The sequence below is a fragment of the Ornithorhynchus anatinus genome, chromosome X5 (genome assembly GCF_004115215.2).
Source record: "Ornithorhynchus anatinus isolate Pmale09 chromosome X5, mOrnAna1.pri.v4, whole genome shotgun sequence".
In the NCBI taxonomy this organism is placed as follows: Eukaryota; Metazoa; Chordata; class Mammalia; order Monotremata; family Ornithorhynchidae; genus Ornithorhynchus; species Ornithorhynchus anatinus.
This window is the reverse complement of record NC_041753.1, coordinates 28980304-29005881: the sequence shown is the minus strand read 5'-3', so window position 1 is coordinate 29005881 and position 25578 is coordinate 28980304. Positions and strand designations below refer to the sequence as shown.

Here is a 25578-nt window from a genome sequence, read left to right as displayed (position 1 = left end):
AATGCGATGAAGTCAGAAGATGAGGTCCAAAGACATTGAAGGGGGAAGACAAGATGATTCAAGCAACAGACCAAGTTAAGCTAGAGTATTTGTTGCAGTGAGAAACAAAAACATAGTCGGTCTGAAGCACAAAACAGAGCTAGACTAGAAAATGACAGAGCTCAAACATGCACATTAAATACACAAGGGCATCTTACTTTTATGAAGATGTTTTGCATCAGAAAATCAACTAGAGTTGTAATTCCCAAAGATTAACTTTGAAAGGGGTGTCATCTTTGAATATAAATGATAGTGATATAGATATATACATACATAGCATTAGATATATTCCTCTACTCCCTCTCCCTTCTGCATTGTCCTTGCACTTGGATTTGTACCTTTTATTTGCCACACCCTGAGGCTCTGAAAGCTGGCAATGTCTGTTATTTATTCATATCTCCAGATGAAGCTGTGGGATCGCTGTTGCAATCTGCAAGAGAGATGTGGTGAATCTTGGTCCTGGGAGGGAATCATAAAGACTAGCAGAGTGTGGGGGTTTGGCTGAAATATTTAGACACAAAAGAGCTTCTAAATTTATTTCTTTAAATTCTGTTTGTCATATTCTTTCCTTTTTTTGATAACAGTACGCTTCCTTGAGCTACCAGCTAGGTAGAACCACAAGGTAAAGGAATCTTTTTGACCTAAATGGAGCCAAAGAAAGAACAATAACACTTTAAAGAACTTTTGAGAGTTGTTTCATCCTTTTCTGAAGCATTTTTGTGGCTATTTCTCCTCAAGACATGTGGTGCTGCAGCTGCTAATCTCAGTCAAAGAAAGCCTCTACTGTCTAAAGTCCTGTCAAATATTTAGTCAGTGATCACCTGATATGGCAGCTTCAAAGACTGTTTCTATGTTGGCTTTTAAAAGAAAACTATAATATAATAGAAACATATTCTTAATGCTGCATTACTGAGAAAAATAAGCTATGAATAAAATATCTTTTATTCTTTTAATAATCTCATCACTGAGTTGAGAAGCAACAAACTACTTCAGATCATATCCAATAGAAAAAGGGAGACAACTCCAGCTGAATGCAGAAGTCAGAACATTTTCAAGGGTATGAGGATGGAAGTTTTTTTTAAAAGAACTTTTATTTAAAAATCATAGCCCAATTTCCAACAAACCAAAAAAGACTGAAGATGACAGAACTTCCCTTAATATTTCTTTCAGCATCTACTACAGTCTTCTTTATTCACATTTAATTTTGTTGCCTCATCCCATTCACTTATAGAGAAAGGAAAAGATATTTGGGGAAAAGGGCATTAAAAATTACTAATGACATTTCAGTCTTTCAGCTTACCTGGCAAACCTGGCTGATACTATATTGAATAGCCTCAGTGGACATGATCCCTGCCCACAAGGAGCTCATGGTCTAGAGGGGAGACTGCTTGAGAGAAGCAGCATGGCCTAGAGTGGCTAGACCACAGGCCTGAGAGTCAGAGGGCCCTGGGTTCTAATCCTAGCTCTGCCACTTCTGCTGTGTGACCTTGAGCAAGTTACTTAACTTCTCTGTGCCTCAGTTCCCTCATCTGTAAAATGGGGATTAAGACTGAGAGCCCAACGTGGGACATGAAGTAATGATGTTGGTATTTGTTAAGCGCTTACTATGTGCCGAGCACTGTTCTAAGCGCTGGGGTAGACATAGGGGAATCAGGTTGTCCCACGTGGGGCTCACAGTCTTAATCCCCATTTTACAGATGAGGGATCTGAGGCACAGAGAAGTTAAGTGACTTGCCCACAGTCACACAGCCGACAAGTGGCAGATCTGGGATTCGAACTCATGAGCCCTGACTCCAAAGCCCGTGCTCTTTCCACTGAGCCACGCTGCTTCTCTACATTCAACCTGATTAACTTGTATCTACCTCAGTGCTTAGACCAGTGCCTGGCACATAGTAAGCTCTAAACAAATACCATTTAAAAAAAAAAAGATGAAGGGACATGTTTACCGAAGCCCTCAAAGGCCATTTAGCCTAGTGGTGCCTCATAAAAAAAGGAAAAACCAGAAGGGAATAAAATAGCCAAACTCAATCCTGTGAATGCCTTACAACAGGTGAAGGAAAGAGCATGTGACTTGCATTTTACTAGTTAAATTAAGTCTAACTTTGAAAGTAAATATGAAAACTTGTCAAGGTTCCAAATAAACACTATTAAACTGTTTTCTTGAAGCATTTTGGTGCCACACCATGAGTTTTTAAAATGATATGTGTTAATGTGTCTCACGATGACATTTCATCCCCTTTCTGGATGTCTCAGCCCATTTCAGGCCATTCTACTGAATCGCTGAATGTTCAGAACTCACTGGTCTTGATTTAGTGGAAACAGAAATGCATGAAGTGGAAGGTCAGCATTGAAGCAGTTTCTGCCCCAGTAACCCACCTTCCAGACACTCCAATCATCAAGCTATGAAGGGCTTGAAGAGACCCGAAGGAGAGAGACAAGAATAATAAGTTTGAGGAAAAAGGCCTCACTACACAAGGCCAAGGATTTGGGTTAATTGTTCCTAGAAAAGAGAAGGCTGAGGCAAGGGTGGACTTATAGCCACCTTCAAGGCAATGGCAGGTTATTGTCAAATGAACAGCTTTTCTCTGTTTCCCTTGAGCAGAGTACAAGGAGGGTGTGGCAAAAACTTCTGCAGGAGATTTAAGTTAGGCATTATGACAATCGCCCTAAGAGTCAGTATGGTGAGTCTCTGATACAAATTACCGGTTGAGGTTGTAAAGTCTCCTTCTCTGGAGGGTTTTGAAAAAACTGAGCAGATAACTTGATTCTTCCCCTGCTTTATGTTTAAACTTGCCTGGATGAGAGTGCCACCAATGCATGTCAAACCCTAGAGTTCTGGGTTTGGGAACCAGAGATCTGAATCTACAAAATCATCTCTGTCAAGTAGGTACCATACAAGACACTCAAAAAGAGAAATAAGTCCTTCGAGGAGGAAATAAACAAAAACAACCTCATTCTTGATTGGGTTTCTGCTATAATTAACATTATTAATTATGTTTAGTTAGACTAGTTGCTGTTAACAAGTTGAACATGGACTTCTTCAACTCATTAGACATTGGTTAGTCACTCTTTTATCACTGTCTCATCAACTTGCAGTACAACAGCGCAGCGGCACCACGCCAATGAATTAAGTATGCTTTTGAGACATATTTGCATATTTAAATATGTATAGAAAGATTAAATATTTATATGTTTCCATTATGCTGAATAGAGAATTGGTTCTTCTTTACATTCCCTCAAGTGCTTTTCTCCACCAAATGGGCACCAATTTAAGAAATTCTGAATAGTTTTGTTACAAAAAAAATTGTGAAGCATTAAAAAAAAGTGAAAACACTGTCAAGGATGCAGAAATCAAACTGTACACACTCAAAGTGCTGAGGAAAATAATGATTCAGACATGTGGGGTTTTCCAAACCATCTGATACTAGAGTGAGAAACTTTCCCTGAGACTTGTATTTGCAACCTATGTCATTTGAGCAGCCTATGTTTTTGTTGGATTGGGAAGAGGGATAAAATGGGAGAGGAAAATGATATGGGGTGTATTGGGTCAGAGTCGGGGGCCGTCCATTATTTTGGTCAATTTTCTTTAATCGAAGGCATATCCTCTAGTTTACTCTTCCCTTTGGTCATCCCTGCCATTCCCTTCCCAAGCTCTCAACTCTAATTTTTTTTTCCTTTGCTTCCTTCTGCTTCTTTCAGATGATGAATCAGACTGTGATATGTCATATCAGTCTGGTTATAAATGAGGCAAATTACCAAGAATCTGCAGAAAAATTCATCCCTCCTCTCCAGAACCCAGAAGTTAGATGGCATTTACACAACAGAAAATTGGTAAATATTTCAAAGAAGAAATAAACCTTCATGTGGTCATATTTTGGGCCCTAAAACCATTTCCCAGGATCCTCTAGGAGTGACTTTATCTAGTTGAGGATTTCGCAAATCCATATCATCATACTTCCTTGGCCAAAGGCTCCCTGACAGGACACTGCAGTTCTTTGGGATTCTGAAGACATGATGAAAATATTTTTGTGATGAGAATCAGCATAACCTAATGGAAAAAGTATGGGCCTGGAATTCAGGGGCCTGGGGGTCCTCATTAGATGGTGTCATATGACTGGGCAGGGAAGGGGGTGCCCTGTTGGACCATAGTTCAACCCCTTCACCTCAGAATTGATAGAACACCAGACAATTTCATTCCATCATATTTACTGAGCACTTACTGTGTGCAAAGCACTGTAAAGAAATAGCATGGCATAGTGGATAGAACATGGGCCTGGGAGTCAGAAGGTCGTGGGTTCTGATCCTGGCTCTGCCACTTGTCTGCTGTGTGACCTTGGGCAAGTCACTTGACTTCTGTGTGTCTCAATTACCTCATCTATAAAATGGGGATTGAGACTGTGGCCCCATGTGGGACAGGGACTGTGTCCAACCCAATTTGCTTATACCTACCCCAGCTCTTAGTACAGTGCCTGGCACATAGTAAGTGCTTAAAAAGTACCATAATCATCATTATTATTATTATTATTACAGTACAACAATAAGCAGACAGATTCCCTGCTCGCAACGTGCTTAAAGTCTCTTAAGCAAATCATACTCCCTTGGTAGACTCATAAATACCTCACATGCAGTCATCCTCCATCTAGGGATGCAAGTCCTCATCCCCATTTCTGCTGGAACTAGATATTTGGGTTTTCCTAGAGGTAGGTAGGTCCAGTTGCTGCAGCAGCCTGAGAGCTGGGTCTAACCCCACCTAGTCATTGTCAGAACTACAAAGTCTCCTACCTCCACTCTAGTCTAGGCAGTTGGTCAGTGAGTAGGTTGCATTTTTGAGCACTTGTGTGCAGAGCACTGTACTAAATGCTTGGGAGAGTACAATATGTCAGGTCCTCCACTTTCTCCCCATTGCAATTCATTTGAAGGTCACTGTCATAACTTCACAGTGAGTCCAAATTGCTTTCCTCAGTCAGGTTTAGTCATATGCTGACTAATGATGGTAAATGAGGATAAAGAGCAAAGGTGAGTGAAATCTCTGGATAATCGAAAAGATCAAACTTAAGCCAAGAATTTCAATCTTCTCCTCCATTAAATCTTTTACCTGGGATTCTAATAAACAAGACATTGTACAGATTTGTAAATCCTTCCCCCAACTACTCACTGGCAAATGAGCCAATGGCTTTAACATGCTCAGAATAGACCACAGGTAGGAAAAGGAGCATCCAAAATCTAGGTGTCCAGCTACCTAATAATGACGAGTTAACTGTATGTGGAACAACTCAAGTTATCTAAGGAATAAACTGAAATCTCCACAAGGTTGGATTCCTAATGTCTTTCTGCCCATGGTGCATTGAGTGACCTTGAGCAAATGGTTGGACTTTAGTAAACCGCCCAAGCTCTATTTCTCTAGCAAGTGACATTCAAGGAGATCAGGTGCACGTGGTTTCCTCCAAATCCAAACTGAAAATCACCACAAGATTAGACCTCACAGTTTGAATGACTTATTTGATCCCAGAAAGACAGTTTAGTAGAAAGAACACAGGTCTGGGAATCAAGAGACTGAGGCCTAGTTCCAGTTCTGCCACCGTTCATTCATTCAATCATATTTAGTATGCTGTGTGACCTTGGATAAGTCAATTAACCTCTCTGTGCCACCATCACTTACTATGTGCCAGCCACTGCACTAAGTGCTGGGTAGATGTAGAATAATCAGGCTGGACACAGCTCTCATCCCACACAGGGCTAACAGTCTAAGTAGGAAGGAGAACAGGTATTGAATCCCCATTTTATAGAAGAGGAAACTCTATAGAAGGGGCATAAAGGAGATCAGTGACTTGCCTGAGGTCTACATCAGTGCTTAGGACAGTGCTTCCCACATAAGCAAATGGCTAATAATTTTTTTTCATTATTTTAACCTGATCATTGGAAATCCCACCCACAAACTGGAATAAAGAACATTATTGAGCATTCGAACCAGTGAGCTCAAGCGCTATTCCATATGAACAGTTTCCCCAATGGAGGATAGGAGAGGGAAGAGATGAGGGCTTATTTTCTCAACTCCCAAATAGGTCCAAAGGTTAGCATGGGCAAAATGTTCTGCTACTCTTTGATTGGAAGATAGAAGATACCTGTCTTGGCTTAAGTATCACTGGCTCGAATGCCAGAGGAAATTACCTTCTGAAAGAATCTCAGATATAAGAATCTAAAGCAAGAGTCCTGTCAAGAAAGTCATGGGGAATTTGGGGGAGAAATAAATCATTCAATTGGATTTATTGAGAACTTACTAGGTGCAGAACACTGTTCTAAACCCTTAGGAGAATACAGTAGAGTTTGGTAGACATGGTACCTGCCTCTGAAGAGCTTCAATCAAGTGGGTAAGGTAGACCCTAAAATAAATTACAGGTAGGGGAAGACACAGAGTATAAAGATGTGTAAATAAGTGCTGTGGTGGTGGGAATAGGGTAAGTATCAGCATACTCGGGAGGTATGAACTTAAGTGCATACTTGATGCAGAATGGAGGGAGGTTAGGTTGGGGAGATAAGTGATTAATCAGGAAAGCCTTCCTGGAGGAGATATTATTTTAGTAGGACTTTGAAGATGGGGAGAGTGAGGCAGTCCTTGATATTCATGTAATAATAATAATGATGGTATTTATTAAGTGCTTACTCTGAACCAAGCACTGTTCTAAGCGCTGGGGTAGATACATGGTAATCAGGTTGTCCTACAGAGGGTTCATAATATTAATCCCCATTTTACAGATGATGTAACTGAGGCACAGAGAAGTGAAATAACTTGCCCAAAGTCATACAGCAGACAAGTGGCAGAGCGGGAATTAGAACCCAAGTCCTCTGACTCCCAAGCCCGTGCTCTTTCCACTAAGCCACATCGCTTCTCTAGCTGAACAAAGCCATGTAGCTGAACAAGGCCATAGAAGCATTTGTAGAAAGACACAAATTTTAAATTTAGGAATATACTGAGAACGATAGGCAGACTGGTACTTAAACCAATTCCCTAGCCCATTAAAAAAAATCTCTGGATAATTTTGTAGCTTGAATATCTAATTAAACAAAGTACTTCCTGTAATGCATCTGCTTTTGGAGATTGACAATGTTGATACTGCTTTTCCATTTTTCTCTCCTTTAAAATATGTAAATTATTAGTCTTCCAATAACTGAAAATACACTGTTACTGGGCAAAATATTGACTACTGCAGCAATGCAGACAGCTACTGTACCATCAAGGTGTTATCAATGTCTTTAATTAAAGCTGCTATCAAAAGAGACTTATAATTCATCTCAACAATTTATGCAGGATAAATTTTACATAAGGAGGAAACCAGGCATATCCACATGCTTTCATTCGCCTTCATCCCACCATGATTACAAGTTAATTACTTCACCGTTCTATCTTTGACCAAATATTTTGTCACTGGATCTGCTCTGTGCACTGTTGGTCTTCCACCCAAAAGCTTTTGCAGGCTCAATTGGTTATCCAACTTGTTTCATACCTTCATACCTGGGAAGCAGCATGGCCTAGTGGAAAGGCCTTGGGAGCCAGAGGACATGGGTTCTAACCCTGACCCCACCACCTCTCTGCTGTGTGACTTTGGGCAAGCCTCAACTTCCCTGGGCCTCAGTTTCCTCATCTACAAAATGGGGATTCAATACCTGTTCTCCCTTCTCCCTTAGTCTCTGAGCCCCTTGTGGAAACTGATGATCTTGTATTTACCACAGTGCTTAGTACAGTGCTTGGCACATAGTAACAAATACCTCAATTTCATTATTATTATTCAAAAACCTAACTGCCTACCTCACTGTTGGCACTCAACAGTAAAAATAGAGAGACAGGTTCATGTTCCAGTGTAAGTGTCAAGTTGGGATCCAGAGCAATAGGGAGTTGGATAAACCACTTGTCATTCAAGAACCAGCTTCACTGAAGAGGAGGGAGTACCAAAGCTATAGAGGACAAGGACTGGCAACCTTAATGCTGCATTAATGTGCCAAACCCCGAAACAAATGTAAGTGTAGATATAGACAGCAAATAACAAGACCGAATCAATCAGCAGTGAGCATCTGGAAGACAGAAACAGCTTTGAGGCAATTCTTCTGGTATCACACCTTCACTGGGCAGTTGACTGGACAACAGCAGGTTCTGGAAAACATTGCTGATTGGTGAGCTGACAACGGGAAACTGGAAAGAAGGAAGTAAGAAGAAGCGCTTTAAAGATGCAATGAAGTCAAACCACAACCCTTATGGCTAGCAGTGGACAGTTGGGAAGCAGCAGCATTAGATGGGTCAGTCTGTTGGGCAGCAATCAGAAATAGGGTGAAGCAGACTAGAGGTTTCAGGAAGAGAGCAATACTAAGGAGGAGAAATAAAAACATGGTCAGACACAGTGCACAAAAAAGTACAATGCAGCAAGGAGCAATCTTTATCCATACCCGACGTGGAAGGGACTGCTAGTCAATTCCTTAGTTTTACAGCCATATCCATATATACTGATATAATCTCACCCTTAGTTGTGTCACCTTCAAACCCAGAGAGCACTTCTCTCTCTAAATATATATGTAGCTGGGTCCTATAATGTTTTCATTCCGTAACCTCTAGCGGGCTATTGCGGCACCCCTTTCCTTTCCAGTCCCCTCCCACAAGTCAACCCCCTGCAGAATTCCTCTTACAGGTGTCCAGCCACCACCCAACATGATTTCAAAGGGCTGCAGCTGTAGTCAACCTTTGGGAAATGTAGCTGACCTCCAAAGAAGAGTGGGCAAATCTAGGTTTTGGGAAATACTGACTTCCAGTCCTGAGAGCCACAGGTGGGTGACAAATGACCCCCAAGAACTATCCCACTCCCAGGTCGCTGATCCATTCCCTAGTTGAAGAAACTGATTTGAAATGGAATCAACACTGGTTAAGTAAGAAACAAGTGTTTCATGTCTCAGGCATGAACACCCACTGATAGTGATGCACTGAAGGTACTGAATAGGTTTCTCTTCTATGCGGTTGCTCTGAAAAAGGTGACTGACAGTCCAAGGTAGAATGTCAAACAGGCACACTAATGATTCATCAAATCATCTATTATTTATTTGTCACCACTCCTCATGTCTTCTCATATTCTTCCATTTTCCCCTTCCCTTAAGGAAACAGTATATACTCTTTTAGAGGGAGAAGACAGAAGGACAAAAAAGAATGCAAGTTAAAGCCAAAAGCCTGCTCCTAGAAAAGGGGAGGCCTGGGTTCTAATCTCAGCTCTGCCGATTGAACAAGTCACTTGACTTCTCTGTGCCTCAGTTACCTCACCTGTAAAATGGGAATTAAATCATTCTCCCTCCAAGTTAGACTGGAAGCCCCATGTGTGGCAGGGACTGTGTCCAACCTAACTTGTATCTACCCCAGTGCTCAGAATGGTGCTTGACACATAGCTAAACAAGCACCATAAAAAATTTCAACTATGATCTTCAAGAAGATATGTGTAGAGTAAGAAGAGGCAGAAGTAACATTAAACATGAGATTCTTGTTGATGTAAATAGTACTTGCTAGCAAAGAAAACTTTGAAACAAAAACAACAACAAAAAGGGGAAGGCGCTGCAGCAAAATGCTAAATCATATTCTGAAGTTTTCATAAGTAGAGTGACTTTTAAAAGTCTTATATAAAAACTCCAGAAATGACAATTCTTTACCATTCCTCCGATTGCTGTTTGGTGCAATTAGAGGATTTTGCATCGCAATAGGCTCATCTTTTTTTCAAAATCAGATGTTTCTCAGTCATATTTTAGTGGGTTAAAGAGGTTCAGCTACCCCCCTGGGGTAGATACAAGTTAATCCAGTATGACACAGTCCATGTCCCACTTGGGGCTCACAGTCTTAATCCTCATTTTACCCATGAGGTAACTGAGGCACAGAGAGGTGAAGTGACTTGTCCAAGGTCACACAGCAGACAAGTGGTAGAGCTAGGATTAGAACCCAGGTCCTCTGACTCTCAGGCCCATGCTCTATCCACTATGCCATGCTGCTTCATAGAGCAAGATGGGAAAACCTAAGAGGGTGTTGTTGGATGGGGCAGCCACACTAACAGCTTTTTCAACAGTAGAATGAATCCTTATTCTTCCTCCCCCCTTCACACCTCCCAGCTTAAAGGACCCACAATACAGTAAAATCTTTAAAGGCACTGTACCTTCTTGACACAGTATAGCACCTGCTGGTGACATGCTACTGGGTGCCTGTTAGAGAAGGACTGGGCGGAATGGGTGGACACTATCAAACATTCCCATTACCTATGAATCAGAGCTGTTCCAGGTAATCATTGTGCTGAAGTCATCCCATACTTATGTCTTTTTTGAAGAACTTGGAAGAACAAGATCCTTGACTGATTTGTTGCCCCATTTTTACAGTCAGGTATAATAAGAATTATGTTATTTGTTAAGGGCTTACTCTATGCCAAGCACTGTTCTAAGCACTGGGCTAAATATAAGGTAACCAGGCTGGACACAGCCCCTGTCCCAGATGGGGCTCACAGTCTTAATCCCCATTTTACAGATGAGGTAACTGAGGCACAGAGAAGTGAAGTGACTTGCCCAAGGTCGCACAGCAGACAAGTGGCAGAGTCCAGAATAGAACCCAGGTCCTCTGACTCCCAGATCTATGCTCTTTTCACTAGGCCATACTACTTCCCAGGTGTACTTAATAATGGCTGTGATCTTGGATTTTTCAGAGCTCCCCTCCCACCCAGCATTGAGTATTCTGGCCTCAGCACATTTTGCTGATGCTTTACTGAACACAAAGCTTTCCATGTCAGGACAGTGCAGTGCCCCTAGAAGCCCAGGGTGTATCAGAGCACAGTCACTGGTTGTAGCTTAGTAACACAGCCCAAGACCACTAGAAAAGGGCAAGGGTCAGTTTAGCTTAAGGTGGAACCCCCACATTGCCCTACACTCTCCACCACTAGGAAGAGTGGAGTCTCCTGTTTTCATCTTCTTCACACTGTACATGTGAAGTCAACTCTGATTGCAATCATAAAAAGACAGAAGCAGGAGAATAGTGTAACTGATGGATCCCAAGGGTTTTTTCACAGGCCATGCATCTCTTCTTTCATTGATAGGACTTGCAGAGTAAGACCATATTGATAGGCTCTGCAGTACAGTGAAAAACATGTCAGACAGTCATTCTGCTCCTTGGGAATATCACCTGAAAAGCACTTTTAACTGTCAAGTCCTATAAATTTTAAGCATTTTTATTGAAAACTGAATTCTAATCTACAACTGGACACAGCATATGGAATCTTATTATTTAGCACCTGGAAGCACAGCAGGTTCTTGCAATCACAAATGATTTGTCCTTGGTTTTCCTCTGCATTCACAGGCCATATTTTTATCCCAAGGGCAGAGTGGAGAAAATGAAATATTTAGGAGTCAATCAATGAAAGGATAACCAAACCTAGAGTAACTTTGGTGGTAAGCTCCTATAGGTCAGGAATCATGACTAGTTTATTTTTAAAAATTCTAATTGGCTAGTAATGTCACACAGCCGAACACTGATGGCAATTGAAATAGTCCAGTTTCCAATCAGAAGACCAAATGGTCTCTGTTTGACAGAGGTTTCATTTCGGACAGATAAACTAACAGTGACTTCTGTAAAAATGCGGTAGTTGTGTTCTTGAAGTCCATGGAAATTGGGTTCTATTCGGTGAAAATTAATGGGTTGGAGGGTAGGCAGCTCAAAGATATCACCACGGCTAACATTTTTCAATACGTATTATTTGATGTAGAGGGGAAAGATAGGGTGGGTGGTCAGGAGGGTAACCTTCACACGGTTCCTCCAGGATTCCTACTGCTATTATCAAAGACACCGTACTAGGCTGCACGGGCCATTGGTCTGACCCCAGGAATAGTGCTGATTTTGGTCTCGTATTCTTTAAAGAAGTAAATTCCACATTCATGGGAGCCACTCAATAGGGAAAAATGTGATGTTTGCTAAATGTGATGTTTGTCTTCTCCTTTTGGCTGTCTTAGAGCACTCAACACCACAAACAACATTCAATGCCTAAAACATGCATCTTCAGGTGAGGACAAATAAAAATGATTTTTTTGGGTGTGTTTGACAAAAGTCAGCCTCTTAACCAGTGCTTCAAAGAACCTTCCCTAGAATGTGCATCAAAAGCTTTCATAAATTTCCAAAGAAAATACACCCTCCAGATACTACTACTCTATGGCTACCATACCTGGGAGTGGAATACAGTCCAAAGAGAGAGAGTATGATAGAGTTTTCAACATGCATTTCAGTGCTTATTTGAACCTCAAGACTTTAACAACAAAGTTGGGGTATCAAATTTTCAGACACTCCAGCCATTTTTCCCTGCTCCCATTAAAGCAAGGCACAAGATTGCAGAATCTATCAGATTCTGGTTGATTTAAGAATCTTGGTAATGTTGCAACATTTTTCCACCTGAGAATCCATCCACTTGAGACATATTCCAAGAACTCAAAGTCACTTGCATTCCAATTTCCCAAATATCCAGCCAATTTTTGTTTTCTAATATATTCTGAAGCACATGGTCCAAGGTTGTCTTACAGATGCAGGGCTAGATCTGGCAAGAAGATATATGGTCCGCACACAAAATCTGACCTTTGGTGCTCATAAATCACATGGGTTTAGGGTTTCACAAGGTAAAAGAAGAAATCCAAAAAGAGGGTGATTATACAGGATAAAACTACCCCATCCCTTGTGGCATTTTGTCCCCTGATTACAAATCCATTTTTTCACTTCTTAGGGAAAAGTAAATAAAAAATATGAGAATTCAATTGAAAATGAGAGCATAGTTTTTGAACACTTAAAGGCATTAATCTATATTTCAATTGCAAAATACTCTTCCCATTTTCTTATAAAAGACTTGAACATTGAATTACAGATACTTCCTGCATTAATAAAGTTAATTGACATGCCTAGCTTTGGGAAGGAAATATTTTAGAATTCTTCATTTCCATACTCTTTTATACCAATTGGTGATTATATTGCTATTTTCCAGCAAAATAGCATCATGATATCACTCAGCTGAAGAGATATACTTCAAATAAATAACTATTAAGCTTTGTTAGTAAACTGAAGTCTAAGAGTGAAGTGACTTACCATACACAATTGTATCATCCTCACTACACAACCATTGTTTTTGCATGAACTCTCTCAAGAGTGCCTACCTAATTTCAGTCAAGATATCGGTCCTGGAGGATGGTGTCAAATTTGGGGTAACAATAAGGAGGGTGAAATAACAGATATGCAAATCAATAGCCTCACAGTCCCCAACATGGTTAAGCCATTTAACACCAATGATGTGTTATTCCTTCCACTTAGACTGTGTACCCCATGTGAGACAATGACTGATTATTTTGTTTCTACACCAGTGCTTAGTACAGTGGTAGGCATATAGTAAGTGCTTAACAAATGCCATAATTATTATCATTCATCAAGGCAACTCTTTTTGTCATCTCCTCCCCTAGTAGGCCTCTATTTCCTCCATATTTCTGAGCATGCTACGGCTGTCGTAGCACGTGTCTTGGGATTGAAGTTCATATTAGAACTGAAGAACCAGTATTTGATCCCCTAGACTGTAAGCTCCTTGTGGTTAGGGATTGTGTCTACCAACTCTGTTGTATTATACTCTCTCGAACACTTAGTACAGTGCTCTGCACATAGTAAGCAGTCAACAGATATCATTGAGTAATTGATTGATTGATGCTCTGATTGGTGGGGAACAGAGCTAATTGCTCTATCCCAGGATGAATCACTTTTCCCATTTTTATCATTGGCTAATAGCTTCAATTTAAAAAATGGCTTATTCCATCTGTCTCCTGTGTGCTGAAGGTCTATGATTTTCACTTGTCAGATTTTAAGTGCCAAATGGCCTCAAAAGATTTATTCCCCCCATAGGCTGTTGCACACACTCTTTTGAATTATGAATGTTTCACCTTTGAAAACAGTTCCCTAAATTAATAAAGTTGTTTCAACAATTTATTTTTAGAATTGAGAATTGCATTAATGTATGTCAAGAAGATAAGAACTATACGCATCTTTGTACATACAAATATATGTCTTTTGGGTTCAGTCAATCAGTCAATTGTATTTATTGAGTGCTCACTGTGTGCAGAGCACTGTGATAATAATAATAATTCTCATATTTGTTAAACACTTACTGTGTGCCAGGCACTGTACTAAGTGCTGGAGTGGATACAAGTAAATCGGGTTGGACATAGTCCCTGTTCCATATGGAGCTCAGTCTTAATCCCCATTTTGCAGATGAGGAAACTGAGGCACAGAGAAGTGAAGTGACTTACCCAAGGTCACTCAGCAGACAAGTTCTGGAGCTGTGATTAGAACCCACAACCTTTGGGGTGCACTATCCCCTATGTCGTATACTGTACTAAGCACTTGGGGAGAGTACACTATAACTATAAACAGACATTTCCTGCCCACAACGAATTACAGGCTAGAGGAGGAAGACATTCATTAATAGAAACAATTAATTACAGCCATGTACATAAGTGCTGTGGGGCTGGGAGTGGGGTTGAATAAAGGGAGCAAGTCTGGGCAATGCAGAAGGGAGTGGGAGAAGAGGAAAGGAGGGTTTAGTCAGGGAAGGCCTCTTGAAGGAGATGTGCCTTCAATAAGGCTTTGAAAGGGGGAAGAGTAATTGCCAAGGACAATAGTGATGGTAAGATTTTGTGACTGTGTGTAGGTGCAGCTGATAAAACCCGTACCTTACTGACAATCTCTCCTGTATCTTGTGCGTATTAGGATTGCCCCTAAGTTTCCTGAACTGCCTAATTATGTTTATGTTTCTCCATCCAGATGTAATGAATACTCTGAAGCCTTTGCTCCAAGACAATTAGCTCATTTCAGATTGCTCCTTGCCAAGCTTACTTGTCTTTTATTGCTGTCTCCCAATTTTTTTATGGTATTTTATTAAGTGTTTCCTATGTGGCAAGTACTGATCTAAGTACTGGGGTAGATACAAGTTAATCAGGTAGGACATAGCCCTGGTCCCACATGGGGCTCACAGTCTAAATAAAAGAGAGAAAAGGTTTTACATCTCCATTTTACAGTTGAGGAAACTGAGGTACAGAGAACTTAAGTAACTTGCCCAGAGTCATAAAAAAGTCAAGTGGAAGAGCCGGAATTAGAACCCAGGTCTTCTAAAGCCCAGCCCCATGCTCTATCCATTAGGCCATGCTGCTTCCCAATTATCCCACGTTATACCACATCATTTGAAATGCTGTTTCACTGTCTCTTCAAGGCTTTTGTTTGGACCTACCTGTTTATGGTTACCCCATTTCAGCTCGCCAACTATTCATCTTGTAACCCAAGTCCCACTGAGAGAAGGTGAGATGGGAAGTTCATTGATTTGGGTCCTCACTGTTTGTGATCCTTTTTTGCCACTTGATCTTCAGTAGAAAGTGTTTGGGACTGAGAGTCAGGTGATCCACAATCTAGTGCAGTTCTGCCATTGGCCTGTGTGACCTTGAATAAGTCACTTAGCCTCTCCGTGGCTTAGTTTCCTCATCTGTCAAATATTGATGATACTTGCCCCCCTCCTTAGACTTTGAATCCCATGTGGAACAGGTACCCTGTCCTATCTGATTATTTTGTATCTACCCCAGTGCTCAACCCACTGCTTTGCACAGAGTAAACACCATAATTATTAGTACTACAATACTACAGTCATGTCCAAAACAGAACTCCGTATCTTCTCACCCAAATCCTGTCTTTTCCCTGACTTTCCCTCACTATAAACAGCACCACCATCCACCCTGTCTCACAAGTCTGCAACCTTAGTGTTATCCTAGATTCATGTCTCTCAGTCAACCCACATAGTCAAACTATCACCAAATCCTGTTGGTTTAACTTTCACATCTCTAAAATCCAACCGGTCTTCTCCATCCACACGTTAATCCAAGCACTTATTTTATCCTGCCTTGATTACTTCATCAGCCTCCTTACTGACCTCTCTGCCCCCTGTCTTTCCCTACTCCAGTCCATACTTCACTCTGCTGCCAAGATCGTTTTTCCACAAAACCATTCAGTCCATGTTTCCCCACTCATCAAGAACCTCCAGTAGTTACCCATCCAACTCCACATCAATCAGAAACTCCTTACAATCAGCTTTAAAGCACTCAGTCACCTTGCCCCCTCCTACCTTACCTCGCTGCTTTCTTACTACAACCCAAGCCACACACGTCACTCCTCTAATTTTAACCTACTCACTCTTCCTCGATCTCATCTATCTCACCACCGACCTCTACCCCACAAAAGCCCTTCTTCATAGCTGACAGAAAATCACTCCCCACCTTCAAAACCTTATTCACATCTTCTCCAAGGGGCCTTCTCTGACTAAGCCCCCAATTCCTCTTCTCCCACTCTCTTCTGAATAGCCCTTGCACTTTGATTTGTACTCTTTAGTCACTCCTCCCCCAGCCCCACAGCATGTGTGTACATATCTGTAATTTATTTATATGAAAGTCTGTCTCCCCTCCAGATCATAAGCTCATTGTGGGCAGGAAACATGTCTACCAACTCTGTTACATTGGACTCTCCCAAGTGTTTAGTGCAGAATGCAGAGCACTAAACTAAGTGCTTGGGAGAGTACAATGAAACAGAGTCGGTTGATACTGACTGGTTGATATTAAACATGGATAGATTAGTGGAACTATTTAGAGGTCAAATGTGACATCTGTTTTAAGGTTCAGATCTCACACCATTAAGAAGTTTTAACCTTACAATGTTTCTTCTTCAAATGCCGTCGAGTTGTTTCCTATCCACAATGACTCCATGGACATACCCTCTTCAGAATGACCCGTCTTCTGTCATAAAGTCATTCTGGTATGTGTAACCATAGAGTTTTCTTGATAAAGATACAAAAGTGGTTTACCATTGCCCTCTTCTGCTCAGTAAACACTTGAGTCTCTGCTGTTGTTTTTGATCAACTTTTTGATCACTTGATCATCCGCCTTTAACTCTTTCCCATGCCACTACTGCCCAGCATAGGTAAATCGACTTTATCTGACACTTCGGCTTAGACCTTCCATTATGGGTAGCCCTACATGGCATAGCTCTAAGCTTCATCCACATACGGAAACTCTCCTACCATGCTAAAGCGTAGATTCATTGGTGAGCCTACAATGTTACTGTCCCTAAATCAAGAAAAAAAATACTCATCTTGCTGTCTTTAGCTGAGACCCACGTGGTTTCTGGGTTTGCCTAAGGCAAAATAAATATTGATGTTCTCAAAATTTTCCAAATCACCATGTTTCCTAAAAGCAGAATGATACCAATTCCCAATTTCAATAGAATGGAAAATATTTTGAATGGTGTCTCTGTTTGCAGGAACCAATTGATATCCACCTTGTTTACCCCATGGAGTCAGGGTTCTCTTGGAGGGGAGTGGACCTCTGTGAATCCTCATGGATGAGAAAGCACAAGAATGGCACTTCATATCTGTCCCTTCAGCCTTCATTCTCTCTTTTAGAAAAAGAGCTCTACAGTACTTGAAACATGCTTCTTTTCTTCTTTGTGCACTCAGAAAATAACTACTTTGTTACAATCTACATTCAAAGGCAGGTTTATCTGGCTGTGGCCTACAGTAACTGCAGGAACCAAGCTGATTTGGCCCAGGAAACCTAAACCCCTAGTGCCAGGGAAACATGAACTCTTTCATTTTCTCTTATTCCATTGATCACTTTAAAATTGAGTGGTGCCACAGGAGTATTAATGCCACTCCCTGTAATCTCACTACCTGTAATCACAGAATAAAATGGTGAGGTATGTGTGGGCGGGGGACGGGGAGGTCCTAGGTTGAGTGTGGCTGACTCCAGTCCTAGCTCAGTGGAACCAACTTTTTTCAGGAGAAAAATATTTATTTGCGACATCTCTTTAGGCCTTGATCCCCAAGAACACTGTTTATGTTCCTACTTCGCCCTTTTGACCTATTAACCCCTCTCACTGTACCTCGATCTCATCTATCTCACCGCTGAACTCTCATTCACATCCTGCCTCTGGCTTGGAATGCCCTCCCTCCTCATATCAGACAATTACTCTCCCCTGCTTCAAAGCTTTATTGAAGGCAGGTCTCCTCCAAGAGGCCTTCCCTGACTAAGTCCTCCTTTCCTCTTCTCCCACTCCCTTCTGCATCACCCTGACTTGCTCCCTTTATTCATCCTCACTCCCAGCCCCACAGCACTTACGTACATAGCTGTAATTCATTTATTTATATTAGGGTCTGTCTCCCCCTCTAGACTGTAAAGCTCATTGTAGGCAGGGAATGTGTTTGTTTATTGGTTATTGTACTCTCCCAAGTGCTTAGTACAGTGCTCTGTACAAAGTAAGCGCTCAATAAATATGATTGAATGAATGATTGAGTAGTTTCTTCCTCTTCCTTCCCTCTCACTCCTTTCTCCCCTTCTCTGTGCTGAAAAAGAAAGGGAGAGGAAGGAAAAGATACATGAGAAAAAAACAAAACAAAGATACAAATCAGCAGGTCTGGTGTGATTAGTAGAGGATTCAGTCTATCAGTCACCCTCCTCCTTATCAGTGCCATTTATTGACCACCTACTAATTGTGAGGGACTGTATGAAGCACTTGGGAGAGTACAACAGCAGCAAGATGTATGATCAGCACTCTCCAGGAGCTTACAATTGAATGAAAGGCAGTGTGGCTTAATGGAAAGAGCATGGGCCTGAATTCTAGACCTGGATCCACCACTTGCCTGCTGGGTGACCTTGAACAAGTATTTTAACTTCTCTGCCCCTCAGTTTTCTCATCTGTAAAATGGGTTTAAAATACCTGTTTTCTTTTCCTCTTAGACTCTGTGTCCTTGGTGGGAAAAGGAGTATGTTTGATCTGATTATCTTGACACTACTCTAGAGGTTAATATTGTGTTTAGCAAGTGCTTAGTAAATATTATCATTATTATTACTGTCATTGAGGCTGAATGTTGGTCTTTGATTTGGAATGTGCCAGGCATGGCTCTAAATCACCCTACTCCCTGCCCAGGGCACTCCCCTCAGTTGTCTGCTTGACCTCAGAGATTAATATTTTCTGCTTCTTCCCTTTCCTATTCCCAGATTTAGAGTACAAAAGAACCAGGATTCTTAGATAATATGGTTTAAAGAAAATCAAGGGAGTGAGGGACATGTGTCAAGAAAAAGGTTTAATGTGAGAATGCAGTGCTAAGATAAAGAGGTGAATGAACCCTTGATGTTGAGAAAGATTAATAACAATGATCGTGTGATTTTAAAATGCCTACAATGTGCCAAGCACTGTGCTAAGTGCAGACACAATCCAATTGGATAGGACACAGTCCCTGTCACACACAGTGTAAAGTGGAGGAAGAACAGGTATTTAATCCCCATTTTATAGATGAGAAAACTGAGGCATAGAGAATAGAAGTGACTTTCATTCCTTCATTCATTCAATTGTATTTACTGAGCACTTGCTGTGTGCAGAGCACTGTACTAAGTGCATGGGAAGTACAATTCAGCAAAAAAGAGAGACAATCCCTACCCAAACCAGGCTTACCATCTAGAGGGGAGAGGTAGACATCAAAACAAGTAAACACGCATCAGTGTAAATAAATAGAATTATAGATATACATCAAATCAAGTGAACAGGCATTAATATAAGCAGAGTTATTGATATGTACATATATACACGTGTTGTGGAGGGGAGTGGGTAGAGCAAAGGGAGCGAGTCAGGATTGCACGGAGAGGAGGGGGAGCTGACGAAAAGGGGGCTTAGTCTGGGAAGGCCTCTTGGAGGAGGTGTGCCTTCAGTAGGGCTTTGCAGGGGGCGGGGAGAATGATTGTTTGGTGATTTGAGGAGGGAGGGTGTTCCAGGCCAGAGGTAGAACGTTGGCCAGGGGTCGATGGTGAGACAGGCAAGAATGAGGCACAGTGAGAAGGTTAGCAAAAGCGGAGCGGAGTATGCAGGTTGGGATGTAGACGGAGAGAAGGGAGGTGAGGTAAGAAGGGGCAAGGTGACGGAGAGCTTTGAAACCAATAGTGAGGAGTTTTTGCTTGATACGGAGGTTGATAGGCAACCACTGGAGATTTTTGAGGAGAGGGGTGACATGCCCTCAACATTTCTTTAGAAAGATAATCCGGGCACCAGAGTGAAATATGGACAGAAGTGGGGAGAGGCAGGAGGTTGGGAGGTCAGAAAGGAGGCTGATGCAGTAATCCAGTAGGAATAGGATGAGTGATTGTACTAATGTGGTAGCGGTTTGGATGGAGAGGAAAGGGCACATCTTGGCGATGTTGTGAAGGTGAGAGCGGAAGTACCTGTGACGTATTGGATATGCGGGGTGAATGAGAAAGCGGAGTCAAGGATGACACCAAGGTTACGGGCTTGTGAGATGGGGAGGATGATTGTGCCATCCACAGTGACAGGAAAGTCAGGGAGATGACAGGATTTGGGAAGGAAGATAAGGTGCTCTGTCTTGGACATGTTGAGTTTTAGGTGATGGGACATCCAAGTAGAGATGTCCTGAAGGCAGGAGGAGATGCGAGCCTGGAGGGAGGGAGGGAGAACAGGGGAGGAGATACAGATTTGGGTGTCATCCTCATACAGATGATAGTTGAAGCTGTGGGAGCGAATGCGTTCTCAAAGGGAGTGAGTGTAGTTGGAGAATAGAAGGGGACCAAGAACTGAACCTGGAGGGACCCCCTACAGTTAGGGGATGGGTGGGGGAAGAGGAGCCCATGAAAGAGTCTGAGAATGAACGGCCAGAGAGATAAGAGGAGAACCAGGAGAGGATGGAGTCAGTGAAGCCAAGGCTGGATAATGTATTGAGGAGAAGGCAATTGTCCACGGTGTCAAAGGCAGCTGAGAGGTCAAGGACGATTAGGTTGGAGTAGGAGCCATTAGATTTGGCAAGAAGGAGTTCACTGGTGACCTTTGAGAGGGTGATTTCAGTGGAGTGAAGGAGGCAGAAGCCAGATTGGAGGGTGTCCAGGAGAGAGTTGGAGGAGCAGAGGAGACTTGCCCAAGGTCACACAGCAGGCAAGTGGCAGGACTGAGATTAAAACCCAGATCTTCTGATTCCCAGGCCCATGCTCTTTCTAATCTTTTCCTGAAAGGCAAGGTATAGAGAACCAGAGCACAGAGCTTTCTTTATGCAATTCAGACCTCTGAATAAATGGAGGAAATCCCTCGTGATAATAATAATAATGATGATGATGATGGTCTTTGTTAAGTGCTTACTATGTGCCAAGCACTGTTCTAAGAGGTGGGGTAGACACAAGGTAATCAGACTGTCCCACGTGAGGCTCACAGTCTTAATCCCCATTTTACAGATGAGTTAACTGAGGCACAAAGAAGTTAAGTTACTTGCCCAAAGTCACACAGCAGACACGTGACGGAGCCAGGATTAGAACCCACGACCTCTGACTCCCAAGCCCGTGCTCTTTCCACCGAGCCACGATTCAAGTGAACGAGTCCTAGCAGTTGTATGCATGGTGGGTATCTGTTCATTTATGTCAAAGGTCCCATTACTACAAGTAGCTATTTTCTCTCCCTGAGGATGCCCCCACAGTTTGGTCCAATAACTTGATGTGAGGTACTAAGACAATTCAACCTGGGACCGTCTTTTACAAAAGCATCTCCCAAGGAAGCCCTGAGTCTGAAAATGTGAATGTGGTATTCAGCTTAGACCACAAATGCAGAACAATTGCTGGATGGTTTGAGGTGACATTCAATTTAACGAGAGCACCATCTTCTCTAGGTTTAATGTGTGCTTACAAAGCTTCTGGGTGCATATTCAAAGATTCAGTCTTGTATATGGGTCCAACCTCTTTGAAAATCCAAACCTGTAGCAATTAACCAAGAAAAGTCAGTGGAAAATTTTATACCATTTGCTCTACTAAAAACTAATTGCCACTTGTGCCACAGCCAAGTGTCTGCAGCTTCAGAACTGCAGTGAAGGAGAAAGCCCAGACAGATCATTTGGGTCTTGCGGTTTGGAGCTAAGGTCTTGGTCTTTGGAGCTTCAGTGAAATTTTCCCACTGCATTTCCAGGGGTTCTGACACCTGAAAGATGAGGTGCCCTCCAGACACAGGTGACCTTAGAGATAAAGGAAGGGACTGTGTTTCCATTGGATGATTAAACAGCTGACCCCCACAAGAGGCAGCTGAAAGGTTAAGAAACAAAATTGCTCAATACATGACTTCAATATATATATATATTTAAATTGGTCACTCTCTTTGCCCAGGTTTCTACAATCCCAGATCACACCCAGACATGGGGCACTGGTGTGCACTAATGCCAGTTCTCCTGGAAGCTGCAGCGCAGAGTTGAGCATCAAGGACACGGAGTACTGTTGCTCATGTCAAAGATTCTTGGTATATGTCTGTTTCAAATGGAGCAGCAGGGAGGAATAGAAAGTAGTCTGTTCTTCCCTCCTAAGATCCTAATGGTGATTTTCTGCACATTTGGGAGCTTCAGACTAAATGATAACTTCTATGGCTATTTTATAACATCCTCACACCAAACTCTTTTCACAACATCCTTGAGCAATAGTGATTTGCAGATTAAGTAGTGGATCTGGGATCTGGGTTTGGAGCCCTGGATGCACTTACTAACATGAAGGCGTCTTAACTAGCAACTAATTCCAAACTCCAGGGTTCTCGAGGGACAGTAGAGGCATATCAACTATAAATTATATAGGCTTTAGTGATTGCATAACATTGCTTTTAGGTTCCTCTGAAATATATTTCTGTACATCTTCAAGATTCACCCTGGGGTATCTTCACTTCTGAGAAAGAAAGGGTGATAGCCCACAGAATGCATATTTTGGGGTTTGATTGGACAAGGTGGACAATGCAGAACTCTTTTAAAGAAGCCAATTTAACCCAGTAAAATCTCCATTAGATGACCAGGATCAGGCAATAAGTGGGGAGTAAATGCTGCTCTTTAGTGACTGCAATATCTTAAATTATGATTCATGATCCAATGCCACATTACAGTGGAAAGTGTCCCTCAATTAAAACAGCTTTGCTACATTTTCATGAACAAAGCTGCCACCACCCCTTGGCAAGTGGCCAAAATATGCATATCTCAAGACATCCTTAAGTAAGATGAAGAAGAAAAACCACGCTACAAAGATTAGGTGCTGCAGAAAATCTATGTTGGCCTATTCCTGTGGGCATTTTTAAGCTAATTTATTGTTTTTTTCAAATTTCCAAAGGACTACATTACCCTTTAAAGCATTCCTTTTTAAAACAGAATTTTCCAAGTCCAGATTAGGAAGGCAGAGTGAAAGTGAGAAGGAGTTCAAAGCTGCAGGTAACCTTTTAAGAACAACTCATTAGAATGCTTGTTTCCACTTCTGGGACAAAGGCTGTGTTCATTCTGGAGTGATTTTCTTGGGTCAATTGTTTCAACCATGAATGTCATTAATTATGCAAATGCTTGCATGTGATTCTAGTTTTGATCTCCATTTTCATTTATGGCCAGGCAGTGATGTGGGTTCTACATCAACAGGATACTGCCCCGAAAATGGCACTTGCCAAAGGAGAAGTTCCCAAAAGGAACTGGGCTGCTAATAAGAAGGAGCAAAACCAATTAAAATAGAGAAGGGGAGGGGTGTCTTTTCAAGGCAGCTTGACATAGACTTTCTCACTCCCAACCAGAACCTTTTAGATCTTCTGAGGTACTTGCTTTTAGCACATCTGTGGGATTTTTTCTTTCATCTTGCCAATGTTTATGAGATTCTTTTCAGCTTAAAACTGCAGACAGGAAAAATGTGAATGTGTTTGGCTAAAGGACACTTGTAAACCTCCTCCATTTTCTCAGTCTAAGAAGAAAAAAATCATTCATGGCAGTTTTCATTGACTCCAGTTTCACTGACTTATTTGGGGAGCTCTATTTCAGAAAATGATTTAACAGTATTCCTCCCCTGAATAAGAGGAGATGAATCTATCAGTCAGTGGTATTTATTGAGTACTTACTGTGTGCAGAGCACTGTACTAAGCACTTGGGATAACACCATATAACAGAATTGGAAGACATGTTCTCTGTCCACAAGGAATTTACAGCCTAGAGAAGAACTTATCATGTAGATATCAGAGCTGTGTAAGCTGGCAGAGGGAACCTTTCCCAAGATACTCTGGAAAGCAGAGGAGAGGCTTTCTATATCTATCTGAAAAAGGACATCTTGTCCTTGTACACAGTCCACCCTCTTTCACCCCCAGCAGTCCTCAACTCTATTTGGATATGGGATAGGTAGAGAGGGAAGGAAAAGATGAGATCATAATAATAATGATAGTATTTGTTAAGCACTTACTATGTGTCAAGCACTGCTCTAAGTGTTGAGGTAGATACAAGGTAATCAGGTTGTCCCACGTGAGGCTCACAGTCTTCATCTCCATTTTACAGATGAGGTAACTGAAGCACAGAGAAGTTGTGACTTGCCCAAAGTCACACAGCTGCCAAGTGGCAGAGTGGGGATTAGAACCCACGACCTCTGACTCCCAAACCTGGGCTCTTTCCACTAAGCCATGCTGCTTCTCATCTATTACGCTCTGGTAATAACAGAAGCAGAAGCAATGTAGCCTAATGGAAAATGCACAGGCCTAGTAGTCAGAGGCCCTGAGTTCTAATCCTGACTCTGCCACTTTTTTTATGGTATGTTAAGAGGGATTTTAGGAGCTTGAAAATCTCTCCAGTACCCTCCAGGGGCATCTGCAACTCACTAAAGTTCCCCTTGATACTGCCTGCGCTGGGGAGGATACAAGATGATCAGGTTGTCCCACGTGGGGCTCATAGGCATTTTCTAAGAGTGGGATAGATACAAGATAATTGGGTTGGACACAGTCCCTGTCCCATATGGGACTCACAATCTTAATCCTTTCACAGAATGAGATAACTTCAGCACAGAGAAGTGAAACGACTTGACCAAGGTCACAGAGCAGACAAGTGGTGGAGCTGGGTTTAGAACCCAGGGATTTCTGACTCCCAGGCCCGTGCTCTATTCACCAGGTCACATTGCTTCTCAATTATATTGTCTGCTGTGTGACCTTGGGCAAGTCACTTTACTTCTCTGTGCCTCAATTACCTCATCTGTAAAATGGGGATTATAACTGTGAGCCTCATGTGGAACATGGATTATGTCCAATCCTACCATCTTGTATCTACCCCAGTGCTTAGTACAGTGTCTGGCACACAGTAAACACTTAACAAATGTCATTAAAATATACAAAACAAAACCAAAACAAAATAAAAAAAACTCTGCTCTCAATGTAGGCGGTAGGTTATGTAGGTGGGACTCAGGGCCCAGAGACCCTAAATCCTTAAGTGGATTGGTGGGTACCTCTTATATTGAGAGGGATCTTGGGAGCTTGAAAATCTCTCCAGTACCCTCTAGGGGCATCTGCAACTCACTGAAGTTCCCCTTGATACTGCCTGTGCTGGGGAGGATACAAGGTGATCAGGTTGTCCCACGGGGGGCTCACAGTCTTAATCCCCATTTTACAGATGAGGTAACTGAGGCACAGAGAAGTTAAGT

At 42.0% G+C, this 25578-nt stretch overlaps 1 protein-coding gene across 1 annotated transcript in view; it reads right to left on the bottom strand.

The window, feature by feature from the left end:
• PRR16 (proline rich 16) overlaps positions 1–25578 on the bottom strand; it is a 219002-nt gene that overhangs the window by 155788 nt on the left and 37636 nt on the right. The gene's annotated exons all lie outside the window — the stretch shown is intronic.